Source organism: Halyomorpha halys, unplaced genomic scaffold (genome assembly GCF_000696795.3).
Source record: "Halyomorpha halys isolate HHAL.00 unplaced genomic scaffold, Hhal_1.1 Scaffold426.1, whole genome shotgun sequence".
Lineage (NCBI taxonomy): Eukaryota > Metazoa > Arthropoda > Insecta > Hemiptera > Pentatomidae > Halyomorpha > Halyomorpha halys.
In genome coordinates, this window is record NW_027108013.1 from 203,841 (window position 1) to 216,210 (window position 12,370).

Consider the following 12,370-nt stretch of genomic DNA (forward strand, 5'->3'; position numbering starts at 1 on the left):
TACACATATACTGCCATAAGGCATTACTTTAACCTTTAACTCGTATTAATAATTTTTGAATTTTGATGTCAGCAGTTAGAGTTCTATTACTTGTGATGTTTTAATATAGATTAAATAAAAATCCTTTTAAAACCAACCATTCCTGATGTTTTAACGAAAGATATATTGTAGTTTAGGAAAACGAAAGGTGTTTAATTTAACCGTTTAACGAAAAGTTGTGTAGCTCAATTTTTTTCTGAAATTATTGAGTTCTGGCCATATCGTTATTTCGCTTATAGAAGCATATCTGATTTTTATTTTTATTTTGTGTTTGAGCAATTCCAAAGATTTTTCGTTGTACTAGTCTGGAGTTTATTGGTTCCCAAACTTTTTTCACATCGGCAAAAAAATTCGCGGCATACTTGTCCAAAAAAAAAAAAAAAAAAAGGACACAATTATTCTAAAAGCGATTGTGTATGTAGGAAAAGGAGAAAAAAAACATTACAATGGAAATCCTGGGTGCACTGTGTATTTCCTATTGTAATTTTTTTTTTTTTAATATTTTGAGAGTGTGGCATTCTCTTGCCACGGCACAGAGTTGGGCAACTGTGAAACTAATGCTTAACATTGCCATGGATACGATATCTATTTATCAATGATTCATTCATGATTAAGGGTCGTATCCAATAAATAAAAAATTATACAAATAGTTCTGAATGACGTATAAATTCAACCTTCTTTAACATCTGAAGTTAATTAACAAGATTTAAAACAATTTATTTATACCAAATTTATAGAATTTTAAAATATATAATCTTAATTAAGAGTTGATTATTGAATCCAAAGGTTGGGGATTATTTTAAATTAAATAAAACACGAAGAGCACTGTTGGCAGTTCTAAAACAATGCTAACATAAAACAGGATACAGCGTTTTGATATGAGCCAAAATACCGACACCAGACTGGTCGGCCACGAATTCAGGTCAACTTGTACGAGCCAATCCAAACAACCTATCTACACGCTTGCGCATACGCGAATTTGTCCAAGTTTGACAATCGTGTATAGGCATCTTTATCTTTTATCAGTATCAACTACTATCAACTTTATGAGGTGTTATGTTGCATCTCCTACAATGGCGAAACTAAAAACCTACTTACAGACCGCATAATAATAATAATACTAGAAGATATTGATTGGCCGTGTGCAAAGATGAAAGGAATATGGTCCGGGTGCGGTCAAAAATCATATTTCATATATCATAATTCTACTATTTGAGTTTTTTTGAGCGCACCCGGACCATATTCCTTTCAATAATAATAATAGTCTTTATTTACATTTATTTTTACATCTACTTTTTCTTTATTGTACATGTATATGTAGACCTTCCTTTTTTAAGGAGTAATAAAGTCTTTAATGTGGACTATCCATACTTTGATTCGCTAAGAGCTCAATTATCTTCTTCTTCCAGTATTTTCGTGATCACAGTGTTCCTTCTACCTTCTTTATCTCGTCTACCCATCTTCTTCTTTGTCTGCCTTAGTTCCTTTTCATGTACTCTCTGTTAGTTTCTTGGCCCAGTTTTCGTCATTAGATGCCCAGCCCATTGCTATTTCATCTTCTTGATGTGCCTAATTACATTGTCGGGGTTGTCTGGTCTTAGGCGATATCTCCAACCTGATATACTCTTTACAGAAGGCCCACGACAAGGCGTATTCATTAGTAGGTAAGAAAGGAAGGCCGTGCCAGGGGATAATCCCTGGAAACTAACTAGGTAGAGGAGGTCTTGGTGAGAGAGTCTGAGGCAGAGTAACATATCTAGTTGCCGAGATGAAGCGGACGGACCAGTAAGCTGATCAATCTCTTTTTATTTTATAATTAACATTCTTACATATTACATATTAACATATATACATTTATACAAGAGATCGTATTTTTATAATGATAATCTTATATACAATTATACAGCTTCTTAGACGCTTGTAGTGCTGGCCCCTGGCGGGTTATAGCAGCACTTCGTGCTCGCTGACTGCTACAACATCTTTGGCCCTAGTATATTTCCTTATTGATAGGGTACTGAGCTTTTGGCTTCTTCTTATGCCTATCATGCTCCTCTCCATTGCTCTTTGGCATGTTTGATTCTTTTTCTCATGGCGCTTGTTGTGGAACCATTTTTGGCATCCATAAGACACCGCAGGTAATATACGCTATTGAAAGCTAATGCTTTTAAAGGCTGGCTGATATTGCTGTTCTTTATTATCATTTGTAAGCTCCAATATTTCCGCCAAGCCATAGCTGTCCTTGTTTAAATCTCTGTTGATTGCCTATCATTAAGAGAGATCCTTTGCCCTAGATATGTGATTTCGTCTACTATACTTATTTCTGGAAGGGCGCATAACCCAACACAAATACAGGTACAGAGACCAATAGACCGCATAAACCAACACAAATGTTCTGTCTCTTCCCATAATTTTACTGCTTTCAAACTGTCCTAAAATTCTTTATCATTAAACCACTCATTTGATTTCGCCATTACTTCCATTCTTGCCAGTGTCCCGAATAATGAGAGATGACTCCTCTCTGATAGTATTTATATAAAATTTGATTTTACCTTTATTAACCACAAAACTGACAAACACAACCTATTCCTAGCCTTTTTCCAAATAGTCAATTTATTAAGACACCCATGATTCCCCCCCCCTCCAAATAACTGCTTATATATTATATTACTCATCTTCTGCCTTTTATTTTTTTCTACAGGTCATCTTCATTTTCTCATCTTATCGTTTCGTTCTCATAGTTATTTTGTATTTTTACTCTATATACCTTTATAATGAGGTGAAGATAGTAGACCGTAGATATATAAGAGGAGAAGATGGTCGCGGGGTGCGGTCAGTAGAAAAAACACAAATAAACAAAAGACTATTTATTTGTGCTGATCTTTCAACCTGGATTTTCAGGGCTTCATCAGGGCTATAAAAAAAAAAAAGAGATAGCAACAATCATTCAGTGAAAAAATAAATAATAGACTAAAAAATTGGGAAATATACATGACAATGAAATGAAGATATATATGTTGTTATGTATATTTCCAAATTTGTTAGTCTATTATTTATTTTTTCTCTGGATGATGGTTGTTATTTTTATAGCCCTGCTAGTTAGTTCAGAACGTTTATCTTCGTAGGAGTAGTATTTTTTATATTTGACTAAATTAACTCACAAAATATTAATTTCTAGTTGTTTTGCAAAGTGTAGGTAGGGAGAATGAAAAATGGCGGTTGTTTAAAAAAAAATTAAATTTTCATTCGGAGCTTTATATCTTTCAGACTGACCAACAGCACTAGAAAAACTAAGAGAACAGCATTCAAAGCAGAGTAAATTTGCTAAAACATTAGCTCCAATAGAACTACTAACGTTCAGAAGAAACCATAAGACGTAAAGATGTTTGCAGCACACAAATTAAAGCTAGTTAAATGTACTATAAAGTAGTTTATGACGTTTATCCTTGTAGAAGTAGTAGTTTTTTATATATATATTTTTTAATCATTTATTTATTGTTATTTACAACTATATTACATAAATACAACAAGTAAATTTGCTGTAGGTGAGATAGTGACATGATACAAACGTGTGGAGAATATAACCATTGATAGAACTCCAATAACATTTCTAGAAGAGAAGATCCCGAGGCCATCTTCTTTTCAGACGCTTAGGAGGATTATTAGGTAATGAAGGAGAAGCCAAGTTAGAAACAAGTGGATTTGGGTGGTGGGGAAGATTTACATGGAAGGAATGGTATCTTGTTTTGGCCAAAACAGCAACATATGGGACACAGGTCATGATGGATACATTCGTGACAAAGTAAGGAGCATTAAGGATTTTACGAAGGATTTTGTACTGTAAGGATTGAATTCGGGAGGAATTTGATGTTTTAGTGGAGCCCCAAAGCTCAACTCCGTATGTCCATATAGGCCTTATAATAGTCATTTTATATTTTTAAAACTTTTATCCGAACAAGTGCATAGAGTTATAACGTGAAAAAAAATGATTTTTCATTCGAAGCTCTCAATATTAAAAATAACCAACAACACTAGAAAACCAATCAATTTTCAAAGAAAAACCAAATTTGCTAAAATGTGAGTCTTAACAGACGTATTTACGTTCAATAGTTCCCGAGGTAAAGATTATTAAATTACAACATTTTTTAAAGAATGCTCTGAAAAATCAGTAGTTAGTGAATTTAGTTTGACAAATCTATATCTCAAAACCTATTCCAGGTACAGACTCTCACTCAAGTTAAACGTTAAAAAATTAAATTTTCATTCGGAGCTTAATATCAATAAAACTACCAACAAAACCAGAAATCCTAAGAGAACATCATTTGAAGTAGAGTAAATTTGCTATAACATGATTCCTAATAGAACTATTTTGGTTCAATAAGAACCATAAGACGAAAAGATGTCTGACACTCCAATTAAAGCTAGTTAAATGTATTATGAAATAGTTTATGACGTTTATCTTCAATGGGGTAGTAGTTTTTTTTATATTTTCAAAACTTTGATCCCAACAAGCAGATAGATAGATAACGAGAAAAAATTTTAGAAAAATTTTTGATTCGAAGCTCAAGTAAGTAGAAATTAGCATTTTGTAAATTTATTTAGAAAATTTCATAAAAACTACTCCACCTACAAAGATAGGCCTTACGATCTATTTTATAGCGTATTAAACCAGCTTTAATTTGAGCGCTTGCATCGCTTTAATCTGTGTATCTTATGGCTCCTGAGATATATTTTTCATAATTCAAAATGTTTGTTGGAACATCTAGAAATCAACATTCTGCGAATTTAGTTCGTTGAATATCATGAAAACTCAACGCAGATAAACATTACAAACTATTTTATCGTACATCAAACTAGTTTTAATGTGAGTGTGTAATAGGCATCTGTACCTGGAATAGGTTTTGAGATATAGCTTGTAAAACTAAATTCACTAACTACTGATTTTTCAGTGCATTCTTTATAAAATGTTGTAATTTAACAAGCTTTACCTCGGGAACTATTGAACGTAAATATGTCTATTATATTAAGACCCTCATTTTAGCAAATTTGGTTTTTCTTTGAAAATTGTTTGGTTTTCTAGCGTTGTTGGTTATTTTTAATATTCAGAGCTTCGAATGAAAAATTAATTTTTTTCACGTTATAACTCTATGCACTTGTTCGGATAAAAGTTTTAAAAATATAAAATGACTATTATAAGGCCTATATGGACATACGGAGTTGAGCTTTGGAGCTCCACTAAACCATCAAATTCCTCCCGAATACAATCCTTACAGTCCAAAATCCTTCGTAAAATCCTTAATGCTCCTTACTTTGTCACAAATGTAGTCATCCATCATGACCTCAGTGTCCCATATGTTGCTGTTTTGGCCAGAACAAGGTACCATTTCTTCCATGTAAAACTTCCCAACCACCCAAATCCACTTGTTTCTAACTTGGCTTCTCCTTCATTGGTTTTTCTTTGAAAATTTTTTGGTTTTCTAGTGTTGGTTATTTTAAAAATACAGAACATTGAATGAAAAATTACTTTTTTCACGTTATAACTCTATCTGCTTGTTCAAAGTTCAAAGTTTTGAAAATATAAAAAAAAAAACTACTACCCCATCGAAGATAAACGTCATAAACTATTTCATAATACATTTAACTAGCTTTAATTTGAGTGTCAGAGTGAGTTCTTATTGAACCTAAATAGTTCTATTAGGATTCATGTTATAGTCAATTTACTCTACTTCAAATGATGTTCTCTTAGGGTTTCTAGTGTTGTTGGTAGTTTTATAGATATTAAGCTCCGAATGAAAATGAATTTTTTTTAACGTTTAATTTGAGTGTTCGAACCAGATTCGCGTTATAACTCTATCTGCTTGTTGGGGTCAAAGTTTTGATCCCAAAAAAACTACTGCTCCTACGAAGATGTAAGGTTATGAACTACTTCATAGTACTTTTAACTAGCTTTAATTTGAGTGATGGCAGGTATATGTACCTCCTTCCTGGTTTCTGGTTTCTGAGATATAGATTTGTCAAACTAAATTCACTAACTACTGATTTTTCATAATTATGAGAGATAGTTGACCGTGGATGATGAATGAGGAGAAGATGGTTGGGGGTGCGGTCAATGAAAAACACAAATAAGTACGATTAACTTATTTTAATGTGTTATTTTAACGTCTAAGAGACGTTCGATCTTCCAGCTAACAGCCCTGAAGAAGGCTAGAAACTCTAGCCGAAACGTAGGCACATTAAAATAAGTTAATCGTACTTATTTGTGTTTCATTGACCGCACCCCCAACCATCTTCTCCTCACTGATTTTTCACTTTATTTTTGATAAAATGTAGAAATATCGAACGTAAATAGCTCTATTAGGGCTAATATTTTAGCAAATACTCTACTTTTAACGATGCTGTTTTACGGTTTCTTCTGTTGTTGGTAGTTTTAAAGATATAGAACTCTGAATGAAAAATTAATTATTTTTAACGTTTTGAAACAGCCGCCATTTTATTTCCCCTACCTATACTTGGCAGACTCGTCAATTTTGATTAGTAATCATACATAGTTTTCATTAAAGTAATCAAAAATTGGGGTGAAATCACTGCCTTTTTCCTCCTCATGGGCTCTTTCACAGTAACATCCTTGATCACTAGCCGTATTTTGGGCGACTACACTTTTTATTTTCATTTACATTTCCAATAATGCAGAGTTATGATTTAATTTAATAAAATTATAACATTGCCCATTTATAAGTTAAAAAAACTATAAATAAAAATAATATTTTTATGAATTTATTTGAAACATAATAAAAAAAGAAAATGAGTTCACCAACAAAATTTGTATTATATATATTTCTACTATTAATTAAATTAGTTTTACAGAATCAAATGATTTCTACGATATATATTATGTATTTATGATTCCAACAAAATACATTATGAACACTTTCGATTTTCACGGCGATTACAATAACTTGCCTATAGATCGGAAAGTTTATTTATTTATTTATTTTAAATATTTATTTATTACTATTTACAACTGTACATTATAATACATTTAGTAAATCTGATCTCAGTTTAATTGGAGTGTTACAGACGTGTAGAGAACTACCCATTGGTAGCACTCTAATGACAATTTACATTAGCTGGTCTCGTGGCCATCTTCTTTTCAGGCCTCTCGGTGGATTGTCAGGAATGGAAGAGGATGCAAGGTTAGAAACTAGGGGATTTGAGTGGTTAGAGAGTTTATAATGGAAGGAGTGATATCTGGTTCGGGCTAGATCGGTTACATAGGGAACATTAAGGTCTTTATGTATGATTTTATTTGTGACAAAGTAAGGAGCATTGAGGATTTTACGAAGGATTTTGGATTTTAAGGATTGAATACGAGAGGAAATCGAAGAATTAGTGGAGCCCCAAAGCTCAAGAAAGATAACAGTAAATAATAAAAAACAGTCAGAATTCGAAAAATAGTAGGGGTGGGGGAGGGAGTGCAAGAGAAAAAAGGAGTTAAAGGGTGATGTTTATATGGTTTTGGGGGCCCATCCTGCCTTACCACTTCGCAGGAAGGGGGGGAGGGGAAAAATAAAACATTTAACAGATATAGATGAAAGCTAGCTGTGGTTCGTTGTGAATGTGCGTCATGTTATGTCTTTCTAGTGATGCTCCTCTGCATATCTTCTGTAGTGTGTTGTTCTGCTATTGTAATGATTTCAAGGCTGTTGGGTATAGAAAGTGTTGTAGTGGTGCGCCGTGTAGGAGTGATGGTCGTAGTATAGCTTATTAGATAAGTAATTTGAGTCTGAGTGACAGCCATAGTGAGTAAATGAGGTGTTTGAGTTAGTATGTTGCCTTGACGATCATTATTCTGTTTCAATAAATCGAATTTGGTCCGGGTGCTGTCAAATAAAACTCAAATAGTAAATTAGTGTAGTATTTGAGTTTAATTTGACCGTACCCTGACCAAATTCCTTTTATTGATACACACAGTCAATCATCAATCTTTCATTATTTTGTTTCGTATATGTGCGATGAATAATAGGTGGGATTCTAGTTTCATGCCTAGGTATGCAAGATGTCTCTTGGTTTGTATTGTCTGTTCGTTTAGTCTTGGTGCTCTGTTAAGAGTGTTCTTGAAAGAGAATGTGATGGCGTCCGTTTTTTGTGGGTTGATGTTGATGTTTATGTCTCGTAACTTGTTAGGGATGAGTTGGGCTCCTGCTTCCTGGCCTTGTCTACATTCATGTCTGCTATGTCATCATTATTTCATTAATTTTTTTTTTTCAAAACCCCTACAAAATTCTAGTGGCGTATTTATTAACAATGTACTTTCTCCTTTTACTGTAGAACATCTACATTCTAAGGAGTCTTTTAGAGTATATTAGTTTTGTTGTGGGTATGTATAAAAGTCTATATTGTGTTGGGGCAGACATTATTTCTGACTTTATTAAACGTAGTGTGTAGCCAACGCAACGGAGGGAGGGGATAGGTGTTAATATTTTGAGTAATGGATTCGTACAGTACTAAAGTGAATCGAAAATTTTTAAGTGTTGTCGCTTGATGAACTCCGGTACAGTGGGCAACTCGAACAATTGATGCAGCTCCGGTGGCCTCTTCCTCCTCCACGATGTTGTGCGTACGATTTTCCTCAACATCGAATCCTGGAAAGTTTGAAGAAGGCGCTGGGTGCCATCTGATATGTGGGTAAACAATGGTGCCCCATATAGTAGTGCTGGTCTCAGAATACTTTTATATATCTGCAGCTTCAATCTCAATGGGAGAGCCGGAGAAGTGAGGAGTTGGTTGAGACGATATGACTTTCGTCTTACTGTTCTCGCCTTAAAAAAAAAAAAGACTAAATGGAAGGAAACGTAAATAAGAGCAGAGTAGGTTGTAGATGATCATAGTACAAGAGCCGGGAAGAAAAAAAGGCAGTTATCTCACCCAAATTTTTGAATACTTTAATGAAAATTATGTATAATTACTAATCAGAATTGATGAGTCTGCCAAGTATAGGTAGGGGAAATAAAAAAATGGTGGCTGTTTCAAAACCTTAAAAAACACTAATTTTTTATTCGGAGCTCTATATCTTAAAAACTAACAACAGCACTAGAAAATCTAAGAGGACGTTATTTAAAGAAAAGTAAATTTGCTAAATTATTATTCATAGAAGAGCTATTTACGTCCAAAATGTCTTTAAAATCTTTTGAAAGATAAGTAGTTGGGTAATTTATTTTGAGAAATCTACATCTCAGGAACTATGAGACGTACATATGTCTATTAGCACTCAAATTAAAGCTAGTTTAATGGACTAAAAATATGTTTATAACCTTTACCGTCGTAGGAATATTTGCTATGATTTTCATGATATTTGCTAAAATAAATTGATTTATAGTTGTCCGGACAATAAGTTTGATTTATGAAAAACTTCATTTCAGAAACCATTGGACGTACAGATGTCTGCCAGCGCTCAAATTAAAGCTAGTTAAATTTACTACAAAATAGTTAACTATGTTTATCTTTGTAGGAGTAGTAGTTTTTATTTGATTATGATTATGATATTTGACAAAATAAACTCACGAAATGTTAATTTATAGATGTTCGTATAAAATGTTGGATTTTTGAAAAATATATCTCTAGATTCATAAGACGTACACATGTCTGCTAACACTCAAAATAAAGAAAATTTAACTTACTATAAAGTAGTTTATGACACATATCTTCGTAGGGGTAGTAGTTTTTATGATATTCACATATGAATATAAATTTAGCAAATGAAAATTTGTCCGAACAACTATAAATCAATTTATTTTAGCAAACTTCGTGTAAACCATTACTCCTACGAAGATAAACATCAGAAAATACTTTATAGCTCATTAAACTAGCTCTAATTTGAGTGCTAATAGACATCTGTACGTCAAATGGTTTTGAGATATAAATTTTTCAAAATAAATTCACTAACTACTGATCTTTTAGTACGTCCCATACATTTTTATGAAATGTTGCTTTTTAAAAAGCTATATCTCGAAAACTATTTAACGTAAATAGCTCTATTAGGGCTCATATTTTAGCGAATTTGCTCTTCTTTAAATGACGTTCTCTTAGGTTTTCTTGTGTTGTTTTTACTTTTTGAAATATAGAGCTCCAAATGAAAAATTTGTTTTTTTTATCGCTTTGAAACAGCCGCCACTTTGTATCCCTCCTACCTATAATTGGTAAACTCATCAATTTTGACTATTAATTATACATAGTTTTCATTAAAGTAATAAAACATTGGGGTGAGATAATTGCATTTTTTCTCCTCTTGGGCTCTTGTACTATCATAATCATAAATGATAATAGTACTACAGTACTATAGTACTACATAACCTATAAATTCAATTTTCAACTAATATATGTATAATTATGATAACATCGGTATTGTTTATACAATAAAACATTAAACTATATGCAATTTAATCAATAAATCAAAATAATACAGTATTTGAACAAGCATGGGTAGTGCTCTCTGGCGGGAAGTGGTGAAAATGAAGTTCTACCGGGCAGTTCTATCACTGGTTCATAGATAGCGTTGCTACGTTTCTATTGAGACATATTTGTGCTATGTTAAATTAAACATAAACTGCTAAAGTTAATTAACAAGATTTGAAACAGTATATTTACCCCGAATTGATATAATTTTAAAATGTACCTACTTAAACTAGAGTTAATTACGAATCCGAAGATTAGGGAAATTCTAAAATAAATTAAAACAAAGAGAGCACAAACGCACTTTTATTTGTGTCACAAATTGTACAAGCCAAATATCCATTTACACCCTTGCGCTTATGAGAATTTACCATTTTTTGGCAAGCGTGTAGAAGCACCTTTGCGAACGATGAGCAATTTCATATTTTGCATTGCATGGAAGCATCTACACATTCAAATAACACTTCGATGGAACTGTCAATTATTTTTATAGCCACTATTGTTTTATAAAGGATTTTTTATTTATTTTACATTGGTACAGAAATGTCTCTTAGTATCAGCAGGATGAGGCCCAAGTGAACCAGTTTGTTTGTTTTTGTTTAGTGGCGCCAAATAGTACAAGAGCCCAAGAGGAGAAAAAAGGCAGTTATCTCACCCCAATTTTTGATTACTCTAATGAAAACTATGTATAATTAATAGTCAAAATTGATGAGTCTGCCAAGTATAGGTAGGGGGAATAAAAAATGGCGGCTATTTCAAAGTGATAAAAAAACGAATTTTTCATTCGGAGCTCTATATCTTAAAAAGTAGGAACAACACAAGTAAACCTAAGAGAACATCATTTAAAGAATAGTAAATTTTCTAAAATATGAGCTCTGATAGAGTTATTTACGTTAAATAGTTTTCGAGATATAGCTTTTTAAAAAGCAACATTTCATAAAAATGTATGGGACGTACTAAAAGATCAGTAGTTAGTGAATTTATTTTGAAAAATTTATATCTCAAAACCATTTGATGTATAGATGTCTATTAGCACTCAAATTAAAGCTAGTTTAATGAGCTGTAAAGTAGTTTATGATGCTTATCTTCGTAGGAATAGTAGTTTACATGAAATTTGCTAAAATAAATTGATTTATAGTTGTTCGGACAAATTTTCATTTGCCAAATGAATATGAATTTAACTAGCTTCAATTTGAGTGCTGGCAGACATCGGTACGTCCAATAGTTTCTGAAATGAAGTTTTTCATAAATCAAATTTATTGTCCGAACAACTATAAATCAATTTATTTTAGCAAACATCATGAAAACTACTATTCCTACGATGGTAAAGGTCATAAACTTATTTTTAGTCCATTAAACTAGCTTTAATTTGAGTGCTAATAGACATCTGTACGTCACATAGTTCTTCGGATATAGATTTCTCAAAATAAATTAACTACTAATATTTCAGTAGATTTTAAAGAAATTTTGCTTTTTAAAAAGCTATATCTCGAGAACTATTGGACGTAAATAGCTCTTTTAGGGCTAATATTTCAGCAAATTTACTCTTCTTTAAATAATGTTCTCTTAGATTTTCTAGTGTGGTTGGTAGTTTTTAAGATATATAGCTCCGAATGAAAAATCAAAGTTTTTTTAAGGTTTTGAAACAGCCGCCATTTTTAAATCCCCCTACCTATACTTGGCAGACTCAACAATTTTGGCTAGTAATTATACATAGTTTTTATTGAAGTAATCAAAAATTGGGGTGAAAGTACTGCCTTTTTTTCTTCCCGGCTCTAGTACTAAAACTTCATTGGTCATCAACGCCATTTATATTTTATTTAATTTTGCTTATATTCGTTTAATTTTATTTGTTTTTTTATTTGATTATTTATTATTTTATTTA